The 25,131-nt window shown below is 44.1% G+C and overlaps 1 pseudogene; it reads right to left on the bottom strand.

Moving 5' to 3' along the window:
- Nucleotides 1–261: 261 nt before the first annotated feature.
- On the bottom strand, nucleotides 262–24,750 carry LOC136944362 (metalloreductase STEAP4-like; annotated as a pseudogene).
- Nucleotides 24,751–25,131: the final 381 nt, after the last annotated feature.

Below are 25,131 nucleotides of genomic sequence, written 5' to 3' on the forward strand. Positions count from 1 at the left end.
TTTCTTGTTTACACACAGTGGATATGGTTGTGTGTTGTATGTGAGTGTGTGGATGTGTGTGTGTGTAGGGGGGGTAAAGGATAGCGCACCAAAGATGATGCATTCCTCCCTTGTCCAGTTGAAACCCACAAAATCTCACTGGAAATGTCCCTGTTCAGTGTTTCCCATACCATTATATTAGGGGGGCGCCCCAGCTATAGCTGGGGCTAAGCTGTAAACCTAGGGGAAACACTGCTGTTACTGGGAATGGAGGCTGGTGTCTTAGAGATGAATGCTCTTCCCCGGCCCTCCAGCAACCTCCCTGGGCACCCCCCCAGACTGCCCCCTCTCCCAGCCCTGCTGTATGCGACTGAGGTTGCGATCCACACAGGGGCTGATGAGCAGCAGCTTGAGCAACAGCACCACGGTGGGCAGCACCAGTCACAGCATGTAGCCTGGAGGGGTCCACCACTTGTAGGTGGAGGAACGCAAGAACTTGTCCCATCCATACAGGTAGGTGTGGGCTGTGCAGAGCAGCAAGGTAAGGTGCCCCAACTTGGACTGCAGGGGAGGAGACAGAAGTGTGTTTCACAAATAACTCACACAGGTATATGTCACAAACACACACACAAACACACATGCACGCAAGCATGCACATACACTCAAATGCATGCACACACACATGCACATGCACACACAAACACAAATACCCACATGCACACACACTTCTCCCAACCTTTTCTCAGTGGAACTGACCTTCAAAATAGTGGAACATGTGACCTGAGTGAACAGTCTCATGATCTGATTTTTCCAGGTACCATAATTCTGCTTAATGAATGAATAACTTAGCATTTAAAGTACAAAGCTACAGTTGGCAGACATTTCCCATCCTGTCTGAATTATAGTTAACTGGTCACTGGGGATAGTGAATGTCAATTACGTATTTGCTTTCACTGTGGTTTAGATCAAACTTGACTCACTTTATTGACGCTAGCGCCAGCCATCTGCATTGGAGTTGTTGATAAATGGAAGTAGCGTTGGGGTTCAATTAAGAAGCTTAAAATCACATACACTATTTGCTAATGAGATAACTGTTTCAATATTGTATTCCTCCAACAGATATAGGTTTTCATCTGGTTTAAATGTATCAATCTCTTGCTGTTAAGTGTCGCTGTTTTGTCCGCCATTTTTCTTTTTTCGCTGTCTTATTTTACCCACAATGCAAAGCGCAACAGGCTATCTAAGTCAGTCTTATGTTAGTCACTGATAGTGAAGCTTTATGCAACAGGTAAATTATAGTGTCTATGGCAATTCTAACATAAACTTACATTTAGTCTGAGACTAGGTCTATTTTTATGCAACTGGCCCCAGTGGCGGGCTGTCAGTTAATTCAACTCGGAGTACGGCAACTCAGAGTTTAGCGCGTGCATGAATACTACCAAAAGCCAACATCTATGGAGCTCCGATACTAGGATTCACCATGGCACCCAACGACAAAAAACGTTGTCCTACTTCACCACACTTTAGATAGGCTATAAGTTGTATTTCGTGTTTATCCCTGTAAGACCCCTTGTTGTAATATTACAACGTCACCTTTAGCTCTCCAAAAAAACACGTTTTCCCCAATTTGTTTTTGTTGAAAGACCACATTTTCATAGACATTGGCTCTTATTGTATTGCCTTGCAATGCCCTTGGATACTAAATGTGTATATAGATCTGGCTATAAGGCCATGAATCAATCCACCAGCCAACTTTCCTGGAAGCGAATCTCCTTGTTTAATTTGACTGGATATATCAACATTGAAGTATGTAAATTCCATTAAATAATTTTTTGGGTGATTGTTAGAATATGTAGTTAATGTAAATACTAAGTTATTGTGGAATTCATGCATCACATTTGATTTTCAGCTTGTTTTGTCTTTGTTGTAATTTTACAACGTTGGGTCAAAATGGTAGCTAAAATAGCAATTGCACCTTGCACTCATAACACATAGACAAGACATAACACTTTTTGAATGTTCAGATACAGGATAAATACTTACAGAAATATAATGTATTTGATGATTAACACTTTACAAATGGGTTATTTGTTATCATTTTCAGTTTAGACCAGATTTGAAGATTTCTAAATCAATGTTATTTCTATGTTAGCAGTGAAATATAGTCAACTGTTTTTTTAAATCTGGACTTGTTGTTGGACTGCTTGTTTGACCAAATATCTGCTTGATGAACAAAGCAGATACTGTTTGTGGAATGCTTTGGAGGATGGTTGTTCAGGGACAAGTGTAAATGTTTTGGAATGTGGGGGTTGCATGTATGGTGCATTGTTCTGGGACAGGTGTAAATGGTCAGCAATATGGGGATGTAAGAGATCTGGGCTGCGTTTCCCGAAAGCGTCGTAAGCCTAAGTTGATCCATCGTACGATGGATCTTAGTTGTACGGGCCGTTTCCCAAAACCATCGTAGCTAAAGAGGCATTTGAAAATCCTCGTAGATTAACGAGAGCTCCAGAGCAGTCGTAGATCGCTAAGTGCATCGTAGCATAACTCAGTGGAGACACACGTAGGCAGACCATGAAAACCACATTAGACTAATGCTGAAAATTACTTCCGATGGAAAATAACATTACTTTGGTTCTCTTTTTACACCAGTTGCGATGGAACTGGGATATTTGTTAGTGAACCATACAAGTTTAAGTGCCAAAACAATATCAGAATCCGGTTTATTCTCAAGTAAATTTAGGTTACACAAAATAATTTGATTTGGTGGGTTTGGCGCATGCAATAAACGAAGGTAGATTTAACAAACAAATGTCAGTCTTATTCAAAATACTATAACATTGAAATATGGTTGTAATGTGCAATAGTAACTAGAAATGCATTAACGTAACGCTTTTACGAGTGCAATAACACAACAACAATTGAACATTGAAGATGTTTATTAGAATTATAGGGCTGGTAGCACGCCAAACCCGGTGGATGAAGAGGCTGGTGGCAAAGCCGAGCCTGAAGTTGGGGAGCCTAGGAGCCTAGCGTCCTGTGAAGACAAGAGTGTCATTCTCTAGAATATGATCAAGACTGAATGAAATGGGTAAGGATGAGATAGTTACCGGGCTGGAGGTGTGGTGGAAGAGTCCTTGAGGGTCACGACTGAGCAGAAGCACGAGCAGATCCCCCTGGCGTGCCTGAGAGAAGCAGAGGGTGGGAGGGCAAAAAAACATGTAAGCATGCAGACAGGAGGAATAGTGTGTATATGCGGGAAACAATAGCCTACCTGGGAAGAGGGAGGTGCAGTCCAATTCTCCCGTACTTCATTTGGCCTGATGTGGTATTCTTTTCCTGGATTCAAGTTATGCCTAATTCAATTTAGACATGAGCCAGTGAGAGTTGGAAGAAACTGTTCCTTGGGCGAGAGGTTCTTGTCCGGGTAGACCGCAGCCTCCTGCCCGAGGGGAGTGGCTGGAACAGTGTGTCCAAGGCAGGGTACCATATGGGGATGAAGGGAGGTGAAGATGCACTCAAATATGGTACCCATCATTGTAAGTACCCAATACTGCACCATCATTGTCTTTGACAGATCAACTTCTTCAGTTGACACAGGAAGTACATCCTGTTATGCCTTCTTGGTGAGGGAGCTGATGTTACATTTACATGTATAAGTTTCTCAGATGCTTTTATCCAAAGCGCCTCTAAGAGAGAGATTTACAAAAAGTGCTGGGAGATGGTAGTGCCCAGGAAATGGAAGGATTCCACAGTGTTGACTGGGAAGTCACACAGGGTGAAGAGGCTGGGAGGGAGTGAAAACTCATACAAAAATCATAAAAGCCATTGAAGAAAGCCTAAGTCCTGCACCGCTGACTTGTCCCCTCTGGATGTGGGGAGTTGGATGTGGTCTGGGATGTGGCAAAGTAATGCAGTGGTGACAGCCTGCACAGATCTTGACACTGAGGCCTTGGAGAGCCTATGTCCATCTCCAAGAACCTCCAGAAAACATCCAGTGGCCTAGAACTTTAACACTGCCAGTAGGGTTGCAGGGGTCAGTGCAAAGGACCTCCTTGTTAGCCTCTGCAGGTCTGCTTGTATGAGGTTCAGGAGCATCATGATATCATGATGTCATCTGACATATCTTACACTCATAATGAGTATAATTGATCAACCATCAGTTAAAGTAGAGTTGATTATTCATGTCAGAAACAATGATTCCATGTTGAAGACGTGGGGTACTCATTACTTATGTGTTTGTCATTTGTCACAATGCCATTTGTGGCCAATATGTGAGAATCATGAGATTGCAAACATGGTCTTGGAAAATTGTTGGCCTATGCAAGATTGTAGATATAGTCAACACTAGAAAATAAGACAGTAAACATGTTGAATTGAGATGCTTGTATTTGTACATTGAATTATTTAGGCTGCTAGCTGGGACATGCCATGTGTGATAGCATTTATATGCATGGTTTTTAACCTTGTAGTTCAATCAAGTAGTAAATATAGGACTCATATATATATATATATATATACCTATGAGAAGTGGAGTACCAAGAAGAGTTAAAAACCAAGGCACAAGTAATTTGAGAAATAGTTGTTTTATGGGAGTTTGTTCTACCTGCTCCTGCTCCTCACATGGATCTATAAAGTAAACTGTAAGGATGTAAAAATGTAAGGATTGGACAGGCAACACTGAATATATGATCCATCCATCCATCATCTTCCGCTTGTCCGGGGGTCGGGTCGCGGGTGCAGCAACCTAAGCAGGGAGGCCCAGACTTTCTTCTCCCCGGCCACGTCCACCAGCTCTTCCTGGGGGACCCCGAGGCGTTCCCAGGCCAGCCGAGAGACATAGTCCCTCCAGCGTGTCCTGGGTCTTCCCCGGGGCCTCTTCCCAGTGGGACGTGTCCAGAACACCTCACCAGGGAGGCGTCCAGGAGGCATCCTTATCAGATGCCCGAGCCACCTCAACTGGCCCCTCTCGACGCGGAGGAGCAGCGGTTCTACTCTGAGCCCCTCCCGGATGACCGAGCTTCTCACCCTATCTCTAAGGGAGAGCCCGGACACCCTGCGGAGAAAACTCATTTCGGCCGCTTGTATTCGCGATCTCGTTCTTTCGGTCACTACCCACAGTTCGTGACCATAGGTGAGGGTAGGAACGTAGATCGACTGGTAAATAGAGAGCTTCGCCTTTCGACTCAGCTCCTTCTTCACCACAACGGACCGATGCAGAGCCCGCATCACTGCGGACGCCGCACCGATCCGCCTGTCGATCTCGCGCTCCATCCTTCCCTCACTCGTGAACAAGACCCCGAGATACTTGAACTCCTCCGCTTGGGACAAGATCTCCTCCCCGACCCGGAGATTGCACTCCACCTTTTTCCGGTCGATAACCATGGCCTCAGATTTGGAGGTGCTGATTCCCATCCCAGCCGCTTCGCATTCGGTTGCGAACCGCTCCAGTGAGAGCTGGAGGTCACGGCCCGATGAAGCCAACAGGACCACATCATCCGCAAAAAGCAGCGACCCGATCCTGAGGTCCCCAAACCGGACCCCCTCAACGCCCTGGCTGCGCCTAGAAATTCTGTCCATATAAGTTATGAACAGAATCGGTGACAAAGGGCAGCCCTGGCGGAGTCCAACCCTCACCGGGAACAAGTTCGACTTACTACCGGCAATGCGGACCAAACTCTGGCACCGGTTGTACAGGGACCGAACATCCCCGATCAGGGAGTCCGGTACCCTGTACTCCCGGAGCACCCCCCACATGAGCCCCCGAGGGACACGGTCGAACGCCTTTTCCAAATCCACAAAACATGTGTAGGCTGGTTGGGCGAACTCCCATGCACCCTCCAGAACCCTGCCGAGGGTATAGAGCTGGTCCACAGTTCCACGGCCAGGACGAAAACCACATTGCTCCTCCTGAATCCAAGGTTCGACAATCCGACGGACCCTCCTATCCAGCACCCCTGAATAGACTTTCCCAGGGAGGCTGAGGAGTGTGATCCCCCTAAAGTTGGAGCACACCCTCCGGTCCCCCTTTTTAAAGAGGGGAACCACCACCCCGGTCTGCCAGTCCAGAGGCACTGTCCCTGATGTCCACGCGATGTTGCAGAGTCGTGCCAACCAAGACAGCCCTACAACATCCAGAGCCTTAAGGAACTCCGGGCGGAACTCATCCACCCCAGGGGCCTTGCCACCGCGGAGCTTTTCAACCACCTCGGCGACCTCAGCCCCAGAGATAGAAGGGCCCCCCCCAATGTCCCCAGACTCTGCCTCCACGTCGGAACGCGTGTTGGTGGGATTAAGGAGGTCTTCAAAGTCTTTTCGAAGCCGTTCGGAAGTCATTCTCCATGGCCTTGCCAAACTCCTCCCACGCCCGGGTTTTTGCCTCCGCGACCGCCAAAGCCGCATTCTGCTTGGCCTGCCGGTACACATCAGCTGCCTCTGGAGTCCTACCAGCCAACAAAGTCCGATAGGCCTCCTTCTTCAGCTTGACGGCTTCCCTCACCTCCGGCGTCCACCACCGAGTCCGAGGGTTACCGCCGCGACATGCACCGACCGCCTTGCGTCCGCAGCTCAGGTCAGCCGCCTCAACAATGGAGGCCCGGAACATGGCCCATTCGGACTCAATGTCCCCGGCCTCCCCCGAGACATGGTCGAAGCTCTCCCGGAGGTGGGAGTTGAAGCTCCTTCTGACAGGGGATTCTGCCAGCCGTTCCCAGCAGACCCTCACATTACGTTTGGGCCTGCCAGGCCTGACCGGCGTCTTCCCCCACCATCGTAGCCAACTCACCACCAGGTGGTGATCAGTTGACAGCTCCGCCCCTCTCCTCACCCGAGTGTCCAAGACATTCGGCCTCAGATCCGACGACACGACTACAAAGTCTATCATCGAACTGAATATATGATACAATACACAATTCAGCCTTTACTTAATTTAAATATACATTGTATGCTTAGGCTATAAGGTAGCCTACATTTGACACTACCTTGTTGATTGGGCAGAAGAATAGGCACAGAAATGGAGGGCCTTGTGAACTTCATCTCTTCAAACAAAAGCTTCCTCACCTCAATTTGGAGACGAGCCCACTTAATTTCCAAGACCTCCTCTTGGTATTTAGCATCCTGTGTCGCTGATTGCAGGGTCCTGACACCGGTGTAAAACTCAGATGCAACATAGGTTGCACGTTCACCTTGTCTTTGCATCATACAATTTAGCCTACATTGAAAAGTACTAAAATAAGTAGCTTATAATAAATGTAAAGTTTTCTGTAGCGAGAGAAAATATTTTTGGTGTACCGTAATTCGTCAATTATTTTGGTTGACGTTTTAATTTTAAAGTCTTAAAGTTGGGTCAGAAGAATCACATTTCAGTACAATGGACAGCGTCTTGTTAAGTGCAACTTAAGAGACACGTATGATGGTTCTCCTTACGAGCATGTTCGGGAAACGCACGTAAGAAATAACGATGGATCGTTATTTTGATCGTAGAGAACCCTCGTAACAGCTACGATCCATCGTTATCGGGAAACGCAGCCCTGGGGGGTTGTATCTTCCTTTTGGAATTAGAAGTAGAAAGCACATTAGGCTAGCCAGACAGTATTGTGTGCCTTCAGTGGAATGTACTGCATGAATAAGATTCATTTGCATTGGAATTAGGTATACTTGAACATACTATAACTATTATTTCCATTTCAGAATGACACCAGCAAGGAGAGTTTACTTCAGTATGCCTGATGTCATTGATGCTATCCAAAATGGAGAAAGTGATGTTGACATGGAATCAGACACAAGTGATTCGACAACCTGCCCCCACCTCTCATATGGTAAAATATGGAGTTACTGGATGGAGTCTCAACTTGATGGCTCTCACATATCATTGTGTAACTTACTGTAGCATTGCTAGTCATGTTCATAAGTAAGGGTCAAGATTGTGGTGTGATTGTAGTTGTTCTTGGGTATAAAAGGAATTGTGAAGCATTGTTCTTTGGATTCTTGATCACCTGAGACCTTCTCCTCAGCTCTGGCTTGTCCTACTCCTTCTTCCTCACCTCTTGCTTTCTATCTCTGGTTTACAATAATCATGGTAAAGTAGGTAAAAGTTAACCTTCATTGATTTCATTCATTTGCAATATGATTAAATGATTATATCATTTAACCATAATTTGACAATTCTTGCTCTGATTTAACCCATAGTGTCAAATAACTGTAATTCCATTAGTATTGGCATTATTTGGTTAATGTTAATACACTGTTCAGTTTCCCATCTTCCTTCAAACCATAGGGGAATTAGTTTCGGTTGTTTGGCCAATATTGACCCCCTACAATCTTGAAATAGATTTGCTGAAACACCAGTGACAGGACGGTAGATGGTGAATCATGTAAATTGTAGGAACAATAGCCAATAAAAATACTCATTAGATTTCTATTTGTAGGCAATGAAGAAGACCAAAAGTGTAGTTGTGTCCTTGGGCAAGACACTTCACCCTACTTGCCTCGGGGGGAATGTCCCTGTACTTACTGTAAGTCGCTCTGGATAAGCGCGTCTGCTAAATGACTAAATGTAAATGTAACAAAACGGTTTCAACAGATATGTAGTTATGCATTCAACTAACTGTCTGTACATGATCAGCTGCATTTCAAGTGTTGATCTACAGATTTTACAAAATGTCTGCTGAATTTAAAAGTTTTTTAACCAACATTCAACTAATTGTCCGTTAACTGATATATTTACTATCTGTTGATAATGTATTGATTCTCAACTAAAGATAATGTGCTTCTCTTCTTGATTATTTACTAACTATTAATAGGCATTCTCCACTAAATGTTTGTAGACGTGTTTTAGGACCATCCAATTAAAGTGAAAAACCGTTGAGTGTAGTAGAATGGGGGGGGGCACATTTGGGCCGGGGTGCCGGTCCAAATGTGCTAGGACTGGCACTGATTATATCCACTTGCTGACAGTGTTGTATATTATGGTTGAGTTTTTATCCAATCATAATTCAGCCTGCTTGTGTTGTCAGGTTCTATGAAATCTGCCTGAGGCCTTCAGAATCAACAGAGCAGGCTCCTGTGCGCTATTAGTGTAACAGGGGCAAATGTCATCACAGTGAACATATGTTTGGGGGTGGGACAGCCTATCTCTTTATGTATTTTTAGTGTCTGTGCTTGTGAGACATCCCTCTACAGGTGTTCCCTATAAGCTGGCTGATTGACAACCTACGGGATTGGTTGCGTCAACGCATAAAAACCGAGATTTCCTCTCAACGACAGACTTGCTACGGACAACGACAAACCCCACGCACGAGGCGAGATCCGGAGCCAACTGGAATCCCGAGCGATCGGCCAGCACGGCGACTCAACAATTGTTTCAACGCACTCAACTCCACACTATAGAGCTCCAGAAGAAGCAGACGCCGCCAGCAGTGTGAACGGCTACCCCGAGTTTTATCAACGCACACTACTTCCTCGTCCTAAGGGAAGTAACCACAGCAAACATTATCACTGAGCGATTGGGCTGCGGTCCGAATTGTTGTTAGTGCTGATTATTGCTTCCTTGTCCCCCAGCCTGGGTGGAGTGGCTAGCGCATGGGAGAACGACATCAGTGCCACGTAGGCATGGCCAAACGGATCGCATCTGTCACTCAAAACCTCCTCCTGGACTTGTGTTGGCTAGGCCGTGGGTTGGGTCGTGAGTAACACTGGACTGTGATTGGCCTTTGAGCCGTCCCTCCGTCAGGGTAGTAAATAGTGTCAGAATCAGAATGGGTTTTATTCGCCATAAAAGTTTGCACAAACAAGGAATTTGCTTTGGCAGGAAGGTGCAAACATTAAACATATAGGAATCAAACATTTAAATATGAGGACTAACTATACTAAGGGTAGATAACTAGCAATACTAAGTGGAATTAGATTAAAATAAACTATACATTTAGACATTTTAGCAGACGCTCTTATCCAGAGCGACTTACAGTAAGTACAGGGACATTCCCCCGAGGCAAGTAGGGTGAAGTGCTTTGCCCAAGGACACAACGTCATTTGGTTGGCATAGCCGGGAATCGAACTAGCCAACCTTCTGATTACTAGCCCGATTCCCTGACCACTCAGCCATCTGACTCCCTATACAATAAAAATGACTATACAATAAAATTTAAAATATAAGTTGCAGTAATTTACAATATAAAAACAAAAAAAATACAAATGGTACAAGATTGTATTGTGCAGTGCAAAAAGCAGTGTGTTTTAAGGCCATTGAGTCATGAAGTCAGTGTGAACCGTTGACTCAATTGTTTGTATGTTACACATACGATTGCAGTGTCAAATTGATTGCACCTTTGCACATACGATTGCAGTGTCAAATTGATTGCACCTTTGCACATACGATTGCAGTGTTAATTTGCTGGTATTGATTTTGCACATAGTGATGCTTTGTTCTGGCCCCTGTGGTTGGTTTGAGTTCATATTTTTAGTTAATTCCATTTAGCCAATAGCTGGCGCTGTTTCTAATAAGGTCTGTTGTTTGCTTAAGTTTCTACAACCTGTAAAGAAGAATCCTGGTTAGCACACAAATGGTGACACCCACTGTGAAGCTGCAGATCAGAGTTATCAAACTCCATCCTTCTTGCAATTATTTTGTAGAAGCATTGTCTGTAAGTAGAATCAATAAGAACATACTTACCTTTCCATTCATGATTACTAGGGATGGGCGAACGATGCCTTGTGATGCTTTGGTGGTTTCTTCCGGATTGTGCCGGCCCAAAGAGCCGAACTATCGGCGCATTGAAAATGAACAGCGTAATCTAGCAGCCGTTTAAACTGGCTGAAAGAGGCGTAGTGGTTGTCTCTGACGGTAGCCTACCCTACGTTATTTAACCCTTGTGTTATCTTCGGGTCATTCTGACCCATCAGTCATTGTGACCCACCGTCGTATTGCGACAACTTTACCGCAAACAAAAACAAAGTGAGGGATTTTCTTTTAACCGTCGGGCTGTCTCAGACCCCCCACATTGCGAAAGTTAAAAGAAAATGCTATTTATTTGTTTTTGTATTGGGTAAATTTGGGTAAACACAATGATGGTTCGTTGTGAACCTTTGGGTCATGTGACCCGAAGGCAGCACAAGGGTTAATATTTTAATTAAGGCTACATGTGTTCATTTTGATCTGATATTAGTGCTCACACATTAAAATGTTGTGATACATCTGTAGGCCGTTAGAATTATGTCATTTTCTCACAGTAAAAGTTAAAGAATATCTTCTGAAGTTCCCTGCACTGGGGCGCAAACTTGGGTAACCATACTCACATTAACAATATACATTGTCGTACAACGCTTTAACCAGCTACACCACCGAAAAAGCAGTTACTTGTCGATGCGGGTGGACAGAGTTTATACGATACGGTATTTCTATCAATTAAACTAGATTACATTGATCTTTTCTTTCTAACATTTGTGATATGTAGGCCTATTGTGAACTGGGGGGACTTCAACTAACTGTCTAACTAAGAGCTCTACGTGCACCTCCTGATTTTCCTGACTATCCATCTGTCCGTCCGTCATTTTACGGATACCCCTTGGCTGTGATTGGACCGTATTAAGAACCGCTTGCGTCAGGGGCGGGGTTGCCGTGATAAACAGGACGAACAGAATCCTTTGACTGCCATTGCTGTAAGTTTTTACAATTCATATTTCAGCTAAACAGTACATGTAAATCAGCATCTGAATAAAAATGTGACGAGAAATGGGCAGTGTAGTTGCTGAAAATGTGCGTATTTTATTGATGAAACGGCTAATTTGTACATTTGCTCCGACTTCTCGATAACCTAGGTAAATAAACACTCGACGACGACTTACAAAAAACCGTTGCGCCACCTACTCTTCTGCCGGTGAATTGTTTTCAGCAGCCACAGCCTTCGGAGTACTATAAATTCAACCAATCCGTCCGACTCTGTCCGTCCGTTTGTCCGTAACGGAGTCGGAGAAGTATAATTCGGCCTTTAGAGGCAGCCAAAGATGAAGGTTACTTACCCGGCCTGTCCTACCTGGACACTACAAGGGGCATCAAGCCTATTCTGGAGAAGCTCCCCTTCAGCTTGCAGGAGAAGTGGATGTCACAGGGAACCAGATACAAAGAGGAGCATGGTGTCAGCTTCCGACCCCTCTCATTCTTCTCCCGTTTAATCCATGCAGAAGCTAAAATGAGGAACGACCCAAGCTTCATCACTTCTACTTCCAGCTCAGCACCTCCTAAAGGAGAGACATTCTCAATGAGAACATCCAAAGCTCCTATCACAGTGCACAATACAGAAGTGGATATTCTCAGAGACTAAAGGCCGGCGAGCAAGAGGCTTCATTGTGGAATCAGCTGATGAAAAGACCTGTTTACCTCTTCCCACACTTATCGAGTGCAACGAGCTCCCAGACAATAGGAATTCCTAAATTCCTACACCCGCTGTTACCAGGTACCACCCTCACCTCAAGTTCTTAGTCACCAAGATACCTCCTCTGAACCCCCAGGCAGAGATCCTGCTACTTCTAGGGAGAGACATCATCCAGGTGCACAAGGTGCTAGAGCAGCACAACGGGTCCCTGCACGCTCCCTTCGCACACCGCCTCGCCCTCGGCTGGGTGATAGTGGGAAATGTCTGTCTCGGAGGAGCACACAAGCCTTCACCAGTTAACACCTTCAAGACAAACATTCTGGAGAACGGACGCCCCAGCTGAGCCCTTGTCTCAGCAGCTTCCATGTTAACCCTTGTGTTATCTTCGGGTCATTCTGACCCATCAGTCATTGTGACCCACCGTTGTATTGCGACAACTTTACCGCATACAAAAACAAAGTGAAGCATTTTCTTTTAACCGGTGGGCTGTCTCAGACCCCCCACATTGCGAAGGTTAAAAGAGAATTATTTTTATTTGTTTTTGTATTGGGTAAAATTGGGTAAACACAACAATGGTTCGTTATGAACCTTTGGGTCATGTGACCCGAAGGCAGCACAAGGGTTAAGGAAAACTTCAACCACACCCACCAGCCTCAAGGTCCTGGTACCATGTCCCTGAAGCAGAGATGCACGCCAGCCGACGCGGCAAGCCTCATGGGCGAGTCTGTCTTCTGCTACACAAAGGATGATGACAAACCAGCTCCCTCAATGGAGGATCTTGCCTTCCTGAAGATGATGGAAAAAGAGTTCCATCAGGATGCATCTAACAGCTGCTCCGCTCCCTTTCCGTAGCCCACGGAAACGTCTCCCCAAAAACCGCGAACAGGCCAGCAATCGCCTCTCCTCACTCACATGCACGCTCAAAAAACGTCCAGAGATGAAAGACCACTTCATTGAGTTCATGTGCAAAATCTTTGAGAATAGGCACGCTGAAATCGCTACACTTCTACAAGCAGAAGAAGAGTGCTGGTGTAGGGCTGTTTTGGCAGCCCCTTTGTCACTGGTCACCCAGACATTTGTCTGGGACAGTCGTTGATTTGCATGAATGCTAAAATGACAATCACACCTTAATGACACACCTCTGGAAAGGTGGTCTCAACAGTTGAAGAGGAAGGTGGACAGAGGAAGACTCTGAAATTATCATTAAAAGTTGTGTTCTTGTAAATATTGTTCTAAACAGATTTTAATGTCATGTTTGATATGATTGTGTTTCTTATTTTATGTATTACATTCTAGTAATAATTCTAATACTGTAACATGTACATTTACAGGGTTTAGAGTTTGTGCTTGCAGCAGACCAACGTGTGTTTAACATATTCCCTTGTCTTGCAAGGGCACCACTTGGTCTACTGCAGCCTTGATTAATGATCCAATTTGAATTTGTATGCGTTAGACAACTTTTCAGTCATATGGCCGGTGTCCCCATTTTAGTCAGGTTTGGGTGTATATAGGAAGAAGTTTTTACCAATAACTTTGAGTTCTGTTTACGATACAGCTCCAGTGCGTTAGGCGCCTAGTCTTCATTGTGAATAGCTTTTGTTAACCATTGCTCTGAAGGTATGTTTTGTATTTGATGATATTTCATAATCATTGTATTGATTATCTTACTAATTAGATAATAAACTATTATTATGCATTTTAAGTTACTTGTTCTCCTTGAAACGTATCTATCAGCTACGGCGGTGAAAACTTTGATCTAGTCTGGTTGATGTGGCTAATACTGATTATAAACATTTGACTTTTGAAGTAGGTTTTAACTTAAGGCCTCTGAGTCACTTACGGTGGATCTCCACGCTCCGAAGGAATTTACCGGAGCCTCGGAGTGATTGGTTTACATACTATGTCTACTATGGTTAAAATCCATATTATAGTAATGATAAACGACTGATTAGTGAACACGTATACTTTAGGGTCGATGCTCTGATCAAGCAGACGATTTTTACCTACGCCAGAGTTTCATGTCATTAACTGTTTAGCGCTCAAGGTTACAGGTAACGCACTTGTGCACATTTCTAAAATTGGAGTCAGATATTAACGAGTCAATTATCTCCCTGAACATCTAACCAGAATTGAATTGGGTTTCCCAAGCCGGGGACAAACACCGAGCGTCTCCGGCCTTACGAGATCTTCCTAAACCTACACTGGTATCTTCTGATCTTCATGGTGTATCATCCACAAAAACCCGGACAGATAAGAGTGGTATTCGACTCCAGCGCGAAGCACCATGGGGTATCTCTGCTTACTGGTCCCAATATGAACAACCGCCTGCTTGGGGTATTGCTGCGGTTCAGAAAGGAACCAGTAGCTGTGACAGCAGACGTGCAACAGATGTTCGATTGCTTCGTTGTCCGTGAAGACCATCGGAACTACCTGCGATTCCTTTGGTACCGCAACAACGACCTGGATGATGAAGTCGTGGAGTACAGGATGCGGGTCCACGTTTTTGGAAATAGCCCGTCTCCAGCAGTGGCCATGTATGGCCTCAAGAGAGCTGCCTTAGAGGGCGAGAGGGATTATGGAGCAGAGGCAAGACACTTCATCAAGAGGAACTTTTACGTCGATGACGGTCTCATATCCCTCCCCACAGAGAAGGAAGCCATCACTCTTCTTCAGAACACTCAAGAGATGTTGGCCCCTCTCCAACTTGCGCCTGCACAAGATCGCCTCTAACAAGGCAGAGGTCATGAGAGCCTTTCCTCCAGACGACCTAGGCTGAAGGATCTGAATCTGAGTGTCAACTTCCCTCCCATGCAGAGAAGTCTCGGGGTGAGCTGGGACATCGCAGAGGACGTCTTCACATTTCAGGTGTCTTGAGCAGAGAAACCATACACTAGACGTGGAGTCTTGTCGACGATCAAAAGCCTGTTTGAGCTGCTTGGATTTGCCGCCCCAGTAAGCATTCGAGGAAGGTCTCTACTCGGAGAGCTCACCATGGGGGCTTGTGACTGGGATGCCCCTCTCCCAGAAGAGAACATCAAGGAATGGAAGATGTGGAGAGACTCACTTAAGGAGCTTGAGCAGGTCAAGATCTCTCGCACATACACCTCTACCTCTCTCAGCCAAGCACACAAGAAAGAGATGTGCGTCTTCTGTGATGCATCTACGAACGCCATCGCAGCAGTAGCTTACCTGAAGACAACTGATGCCAGTGGGAATGTGGATGTTGGCTTCATTTTCGGTAAGGCTAAGCTCGCTCCACGTCCTGAGATCACCGTTCCAAGACTCGAGCTGTTCGCTGCTGTTCTAGCTGTGGAAATAGCAGAAGCAATCGTCGATGACATTGACATCCAACACGATGTTTTCACATTCTACTCTGATAGTAAAGTGGTCCTGGGTTACATTCACAACTCCACACGATTCTACGTGTATGTGAATAATGGGGTGCAACTTATCAGGAGATCTACCAGCCCAGAGCAGTGGACGTTCCTACTGACCAAAACCCTGCTGATTATGGCTCAAGATCGGTCCCAGCAGGCAGCCTTACTCATAGCACATGGTAGACAGGACCAGCTTTCTTGTTCAGGTCAGCAGAGCCAGGAACCCTTCGCACACCTTTTGACTTGGTTGATCCTGGATCTGACTTCGAGATCCATCCCCAAGTTTCTTGTCACACCACCAATGTCTCCAACAACAAGTTAGACCCCAAGCGCTTCGAGAGGTTCTCAAGCTGACCAGCACTGACACGCAACAGCAAGGCTTGTGCATGTTGCTCAGTCTTTCAAGGTAGGCAGCAGCTGCAAAAAACCCTGCTCCAGTGAAGATCTGGAACAAGCCAAGAATGTCATCATCCGCAGTTCGCAACACGATGCCTTTCAAGAGGAAATGGAATGCATCAGAGAAGGGAAATCCATTTCTAAGCGGGCCCACTCTTTAGTCTGTGCCCCTGCATTGATGATTCAGGCCTACTGAGGATTGGAGGATGCCTGTCCCAAGCAAGCCTAGGAAGAAACTAAATCTACCCTCTCATCCTACTTTGACGGAGCCACATCGCGACTCTACTCATCCGTCACCACCACGAGCAGGTCCACCATCAAGGGCGCCACTTTACGGAGGGTACCTTGAGAGCAGCTGGTCTGTGGGTCGTCGGTGGAAAACGGCACGTCAGCAGCATACTCCAACATTGTGTCATCTGCCGAAAACTACGTGGGAGGATGGAGACTCAGAAGATTTACCTGTGGATCGCCTCAGCACTGGCCCTCCCTTCTCTTTTGTTGGTTTAGATGTATTTGGGCCATGGATGGTAACAGCACGTCGCACCAGAGGTGGACTAGCAAGCAGTAAGCGCTGGGCTGTGCTGTTCACATGTATGAGCACCAAGGCTATACACATCGAAGTCAAACAAATCAGGTCCGACTGTGGTACCAACTTTATTGGTGCTTGCAGAGAGCTGAAGATGGAGGCCGTTCAGAGCAATAAGGAGGTCTGAGAGTACCTGAACCACAAAGGGTGTACTTGGGTCTTCAACCCACCGCACTCATCTCATATGGGAGGCAGCTGGGAGAGAATGATTGGCATCACAAGGCGCATCCTGGATTCCATGATGCTGAAGGTGGGCTCATCCAAGCTTACTCACAAAGTCCTGACTACGTTCATGGCGGAAGTCTCAGTCATCGTGAATGCTCGTCCATTGGTTCCTGTGTCGACGGATCCGGACTCCCCCTTCATTTTGATGCCAGCGACACTGCTCACCCAAAAGGTTGCTGTAGTTCTTCCTCCCCAAGGTGAATTCGACGATAAAGACCTCTTCAGACGGCAGTGGAGGCAGGTTCAAAGCCTTGCCAACACCTTCTGGCACCGCTGGAGAAAGGAGTATCTTCCTATCTTGCAGAGCCGTAGGAAGTGGCAGGAAGAGAAGCCCAACCGCAGGAGGGAGACATTGTGATGCAGAAAGACAGTCAAGTGAAAAGGAATGACTGGCCCATGGGCATCATGATGAAGACCTTTCCTGGCAGAGATGGGAAAGTGAGAAAGGTTGAAGTCAAGACCGCAAGTTTTCATGCAAGATCTTTCTGCGTCCATTTTCGGAGACTGCTCTACTGCTCTCTCCAGATTGATAAGTGACTTTGAGTTATGGTGCTAATGTTGGCATCTTTACAGATACCAGACGGGGAGTGTTCTGGCCCATGTGGTTGGTTTGAGTTCATATTTTTATTTAGCCAATTTAATTCCATTTAGCCAATAGGTGGCGCTGTTTCTGATAAGGTCTGTTGTTTGCTTAAGTTTATACAACCTGTAAAGAAGAATCCTGGTTAGCACAAAATGGTGACACCCACTGTGAAGCTGCAGATCAGAGTTATCAAACTCCATCCTTTTTGCAATTATTTTGTAGAAGCATTGTCTGTAAGTAGAATCAATAAGAACATGCTTACCTTTCAATTCATGATTACATTTGATATGGATAATCGTTTATGTGATAGATTTACGTATTTTCTTGATTGTTTGGAGATATCTGTCCTATGTAACTGATCTTGCCATGTTTGGGGAATTGTTTTGTATACGGCAGCATATTTCTGAGTTTCTGAAAATACATGCTGTGCTATTATTGAGAATTAAGCTTAGTATTCAGCATACTCATACTCATGGTGGTTTTCCTTATTTATTTCAGTTTTACTAATTTCCTAACGCTGTACCTACAAACTGGTGACAATAAATCATCATTCAATTCTACGGTGACTGGAAAGAGTTTATCTATCTGTTGAGCTTAAGAAGGGGACTCTTTTGCAAGGGCAGAATACGCTTACCAATAGAAGGTTGCTACATGGTCATTTAGGTTACTGTAGCCCTCTCTGCAGACTTGCACATAATATTCATTGCCACTGCCAGCACCTAGTCTAGCCACCTTGTTTTATTTGTGAATTGCTTCCTCTGCTATATTTTATAGTATGATAGTTTTCCTGTTTTAAACCTTCACTCACAGAAATGAATCATGGCATATTTTATAAGTATTTACATCTATTTGATTTTAATTAGTCATTGTCTCAAAATGTTTTCATAAAAATTCCTTAGAATTAGCATAAGTCTATTAATTCTTAAATTTATTAAACATAATCAATTAAAACATACTAAAATGTTTTAAATATGGTTAACTGTGAAACAAGCAAGATTCAAGTGGTTAAAACGTATGAGATTGGTTTACATGCAATTTTCGGGAAGTGAAATCGTTTTGAGGTGGAAATTACGTCAGATTTCGCGCTTTCCCAACCGTTTTTCGTTTCCACCATTTCAACTCAGCTCTGCCTGCCGCGATCGTGACTTTTGCTCTGTAACGGTAAAATAATTGCAGTCATCCAATTTATCTGCTAGTAATCCGTGTGCGTACTTATGTTTTACTTGTGCAGTTAATACCGTACTATATTATTTTGAATAATCAAATCCAGTAAATCCGTCATGATACCAAACATTTTCGTCTAGTTTGATAGCTAGCTCTAAGTCTCACATGGTCGAAGCTAGAACCTTCAGATAGGGTGGCTAATTTGCGGTTGGCGTCAGTAAAATAGGAACATAGAGTATGTTGCCTGAGCTAGAGACTCGTAGCAAGTACTGTTCAAATTATATATACAAATGTGTAGGTTTTCCCGGCTCCAAATTTAGTATTAACTATTAGCTAACTCAGCTGTGGGTCAGGCGAATGCAAATTTTTATACGTAAGTATTAACATTGGAGTGAACTAGTGTTGCACAGTAAACCTGTACTAAAGAGACACTTGCATAGCTTCATGCTATGCATACATAGGAGACGATCACTGCAAAAGAGCTGCAGTTCCTGTGCAGACAGGAGAACCTAGCAGAACGCTATCTCTGTAGCACTCCATCCAGTCCAGAACCCGGGGTCCTGAAGTCTCAACTTTTACGATACTCAAACGATGCGATGCTAATATACCTCTCTGATCTAACGAGTCTGGCTAGCTGTCGTGACCTCTCAGGTGGGCTTTGGCTACGATGGAGAGTTGGAGAGATGGTTGTTCTGCTAGGTTCTCCTGTCTGCACAGGAACTGCAGCTCTTTTGCAGTGATGTTAAGGAGCCTAATGACGAATCATGGTCATAATTATGTTGGCCCATGCTACAGCCCTTCACCAGATAGATATATATAGATACATTGTTCAAAGATTTAGGCACATTGTTTTTATATGGATTTTTTTATAGTTTTTAGCAACAAGTCTCATTAGATTTTCTTTCCTTCATCAAAGAATGACTTGAGTAGTGCAATACATTTACATTTAGCAGACACTCTTATCCAGAGTGACTTACAGAAAGTACAGGGACATTCCCCCGCTTCCCTAACCGCTCAGCCACCTGACCCCCCAATACTCAACTCTCTCTTTCTCTTGGCTTCAGATTCCCACAGTGAAGACATGTTTTTATGTATTTTATGGTTTTCTTCATTCCTTATAGTACCATACCATTAGTAGAATAGGATATCTTTATTGTCATTGTACAAAAAATGTAACTTACAAAATATATTCTATTCTATAGTACTAATGGTATGGTATTTGAGCAGCCAACAGATACATACGTGCGTCAGATGTTACCTCTGGCCTTGACCACACAACAAACAACCATCAACACCCAGAACATCAGTTGGGGTGAAGATGCATAAAAATATGTTTAGCCCGAGAATATATCACTGTTATAAGTTATAGCATATTGTGTGTCCTAAATGCTTTTACAGCAGGCTGTTTATCGTAAGCCTGTAAACTCAATAGGTTGGAATGGGCCTGGGTTTTCCTTTATATTGCAGTGTTTGGTTTAGAAAAGGATGGCTATAGCAATAGTTATGTTTATATGTGTACTTATGCAGTGTTTCCTATAAATAATGCAGTGGGGGCAGGTCTGTCCGAACCCACCACCCCCTGCCCAAAACAAAGTTCTAACCCTAACCCAAGAATTTGGTTCATTAATCCATTCTGTAGAATGCGTTGTCTTAAGGTTATTGAATTTGTGGCTTTCTGGTAAAGATTGCAATTATTCAAAATGTTTGTTCTGCAAACTGAAGCCAATGTCCAAAGTATGTCTTGACTTTTGTGGCTTTCTGGTAAAGATTTGCAATTATTCAAAATGTTTGTTCTGCAAGCTGAAGCCAATGTCCAAAGTATGTATTGACTTTGTGGTATTTAAATAATGAATAAATGTAAATAAAGTATTTTCTTTTCATACCAGTTTTGAATGTTTTTTTGTAGCAACCAAAACTGCAAGTTTTTACTGTAAATGTTACAGTTCACTTAAGTATACTGTTAACAGAAGAACATTTCGACCATATTTTTTACAGTAGATTTCAGGCAACCACAGCTGCCAATTTTTTACCGTAAATTTTATGGGATTTAAAATCCATTTTGAATAAATAGGGTTTATCCTGAAAACCTGCCTATAATGCATTTCAAACAAATAGTCTTTATTAACATAAACCTGCTTTTACGCATTTCAAACTAATACATGTTATTACATTGACAAATACAAATCATATTAAGTTTATTAGTTTGTTTAAATTCAATCTATGTAATGTAAATGAATGGAAATTCTATATGCAATTAAATTACATAAATATAAAATATTAGGCTTAAATATTTCTGTGAGTGTTGTTAATAAAAATCAAACCTTTTACAAGATATTTTGGTATTGTTGTTTATCCAAGGGTCAAACATTTCAACCTGTTACGGTTACATAAGTGCACAGAGACGGTCAATTGCGATAGCCAATCAGATCTCAAGTCTGCGATACCAAGGCCAGCTAGAAGGCCTTACGCTGAACTTGACATGTACGCGTCCTGTGATTGGATAAGCACTTGTGAGAGCCAGAAAGAGGGCAATCCGTCAGCGAGAGTTAGGCTACTAAAAATGAAAACAATTAGGATCATCTGCAATTTATTATGTAAATAACGTGGCGCATAACATGTTAAATTGTTTTGCTGTTGCATATTCTCAGAAACAAATGCAAATCAGTTTACTTTGATTTTCAATGAATAGTTTGTCTAGTTATCGTCTCGTTGACTTGTATGAAATGGCGACAATGCACAGTTTATTGGACAAACTTGTTTGTGCTCACATAGCGTACTTTTAGTGGACTTTGGTGGACAAACTTTGACTCATCTCTTAAAATCGCCTTTTATTTTTGAGTTTTGACAGTATCCGTGATCTTAGTTCCCTATACTCTTAATTGTGAATGCGAGCTAATTAATTTGAAATGCTCTGTAAATTATGTGTTGCACAACTACCCTATATTAAGGTGATGTAAGTGTGATTCTGTATGGATTCTCGAGCTGTGATTTTATATTGATTCTATTATGAGGTGTATTAATTTAGGTAGGACTAAGTATGACGTCACTGAAGGCCTAGGCGTGAAATGGCCCGCCACTGAGACAGACAAATACAGAGAAAGATTGAGAGAGAGACAGAGATAGGTGGATGGATGGTCAGATAGATCTTTAAGCAGCAGACCTACTACCAGGTGAACATGATTTGCACCATTGCGTATCTTGCCAGTAGTCTCCTACTGTACCTCGTTGACCACCCGGAAGATGAGTGTGTCTGACAGAGTAGCGAATGGGGATGATTAGAGTGTGGATGACGTGTAGGAAGGCAAAGCCCAACGCCAGCAGACCCAGCTGCTTCCTGCACAGCATCCATCGGTCCAGCCAATCAGGGAATCGCCTGTAAACACATCACAGTATGTCTAACCCAGTGGCTCTCAATCCTGGTCCTTGTGCCCCCCTGCCCTGCATGTTTTAGATGTTTCCCTGCTCCAACAGACCTTATTCTGCTGAGCTTGATAATGACCCATTCATTTGAATCAGGTGTGTTGGAGCAGTGAAACATCTAAAACATGTGGCAGCGGGGCACGAGGACTGGGATATAGAGTCACAGGTCTAACCAATACCCTGTCTGAAAAGAGCCTCTCTCCTCCGGCCTACAGCCTATCAGCGCTGAGTATCAAGCAGGTGTCTGACCTGTACTTGGTCCCTCTATAGAGCTGCAGGATCCCTGCTAGAACACCAGGCAGGTAACACAAGGACAGCATGATCAGAGACACGATGGGGAACACCTGCTCGCGCACACACACACACACACACGGATTAGATCACCAAGCTGGAATACAGTCATCTAAATAAGACTGTAGCTGTGTGCTACCTTGTTGGCCAGGGAGACTATGATTCTGAAGGAGACATATTTTCCCTGGGTGGTGTATGTGTAGATGACGTCTCTGGTGAGCAGGTAGAAGAAGAAGGAGGCGGTGAGGCCGATGGCCAGGCGCAGCCTCCACTGAGGGAACAGCTGCAGGGGGATGTCTTCCAGCTCCCTGGCTGAGGAAAGGCAGCCCCGGTCCAGTGAGCTGAGGCCCAGCCTGGTGGCTAGCTCCACCACGCCCTGCTTGGCCTCCGCACTGTCCCCACACACTTACACCTGAAGAAACACACAGGGCATCAGCTATGCAATTGGTGTATACTTCTGGAACACATACACATGCACACTCTCACCCACAAACACACACACTGGGTGTCAGCTATACAATTGATGAATACCTCTGGAAGACACACACGCAAGCACACACACACACACACAAACACACACACAGTCACTGGGCATAAGTTACACTGTGCATCTACAATTGATGCATCCTTCACATACCCATACACCCACAAATACAAAACAGAAAAAGGCATTCAAATGGAGTATTGATCTGATTTTTTAACATATTTAGAAACATTTGCACAACTTGAAGAAATTAAATCACTTTCAATTCTGGAAAAGATAATTGACCCCAATCCGGGCATTTCAGAACCTGCTAACATACTGACAGACCAGGTTTTTTTACCCACACACTAAACTCTAGATAAACTGAAGATTGTGAAAAAAAAGTTCTTTAGACTATGTATTTATGTAAATCTACTGTCTTTTTTTTTCTGGGTGTGAATGTGTGTTTGTGTGTGTGTACAGTTTGATTGGCAGATCTTTCAGGCAGAGGAATAGCACAAGTTTTCCCCAGATGTGTGTAAGTGGACTAGGCAGGCAGCCATGTCCTACTCTATTATGGTGGCAGACACAGCAGAGGATGAGGAGACAGACAAGACCACAATCTGAATGTGAATGTGACGCAAGCACAACCCCACTGTGGATCTAATCAAATTGCCTGCCAGGGAGTAACACACACGCGTGTGCACACACACACATTTACACGCAAACAACAGCCTTGTACAGTAGGATGTGAGTGATAATGTGTGTGTGCTTGTGTGTGCGTATGTTTAAGTGTGTGTGCGTGTGTATCTGTGATCAGTGTGTATGTGCCTATGATGAGTGTATGTGTGTGTGATGAGAATGTGAGGGTGTGTATGTTTTAAAAGAATGCGAGGCAGAATCAGGTTTGCTCTCAGGAGGGTTGAATGTGTTTGTGTTTCTCTCTGAAGTTCTGGAACTGAGGCTGGAATGTTGGTCTCATCTCAACACAAAGTTTGTGTGAGTATGTGTATACTATACTTACGTGTGCCTTGGGGTGTGCATATGTGTGTGTCAGTGTGTGCACATGCGTGTTTACCTACAATGTGTGTGTGTGTAGTTAGTATTCATGCTATCCTTGCTTCATCATACATTGCGGCACTCGAAATGTAAATGGTTCCGTAGGTCCTACATCCCCTCTGCCATCAGACTGTTAACCAACATGTGCAATAATGTGTACACTGTCATTAATCATTGTAAACTGCATTACTAGGAAACACAGTTTTTTAATTATACAAGGCTGGAATTTTTTTAAATGCAATCTTGACCAAATTGCGCAAATTGCGAAACAAATACGCGTGAAGTGGGCACAACAGCGTTAGTACATGAGGCCCTCTGTTTTTCTCTCTCTCTTCTCTCAGCCCCTCCCTCTCCTACACACCTATTTCCCCTCCAGTGGTCCATTCTGCAGAGACCAGGAAGACAGGGTGTTGAAGCCTTTGACCACAGATGCTCCAGGGACCAGTCTGGTGAGAAACGTCAACACACACACAAAAATACACACACATAGAAAAGCACACAGGAAAACATACATATCCACAAACACACACATCACCTCTTAGAAATTTGTCTATACAGAGTCAAAGTACATTGTATATTACTTTTGTGTGTGTTCCTCAACTCTGCATTGGCCTCGAGGTATTGGTCTTTCTTCTGGTTGTTACTGATGTCCACCAACACCTGCCATCCAATCAGGACATCCATTATCAGCTAACTCAATCACAAACAGCTCACAAACATGTTCGCCAATAAGATTATCAAAGATTATAAATTTTCATGAGGAGGACATGAGGATATTGAGAGCTGACCTTCCCCTTTAGCTGTGCTCCTAGAGACTCCAGGAAGTCATAGGGCCTCATGTACGTACATTTGCAAACGTAGCGTTATTAGCGCCATGGCCAACCCACAGATTGCGCACTCTGTGATAGTTTACGTCGTATTTACGAAACCTGCAGATCATCAGGTAATCAGCGCCTTTCTCCGACCACTATACCGTACATTGCGAGCATTTAAACGAGCAATTGAATGGGCCTCCTTCTTTCTCTCTATCATGGATCAGCCACCAAAGTCAAAACAGAAATGACTGTTTGAAGTGATCCTGATGCCAATATTTGTAATGTAGCGAAGAGTTTAACAACTGCTGGAATGGAATGTGAACGCTGAGTCGGAGATTCGATGTAATCTTTGATTTCTTCCAGTAACTGTAATATTGCATGGCTGCTTAAAGGATGGCTGTCGAT

The sequence above is a fragment of the Osmerus mordax genome, chromosome 6 (genome assembly GCF_038355195.1).
Source record: "Osmerus mordax isolate fOsmMor3 chromosome 6, fOsmMor3.pri, whole genome shotgun sequence".
NCBI lineage: Eukaryota > Metazoa > Chordata > Actinopteri > Osmeriformes > Osmeridae > Osmerus > Osmerus mordax.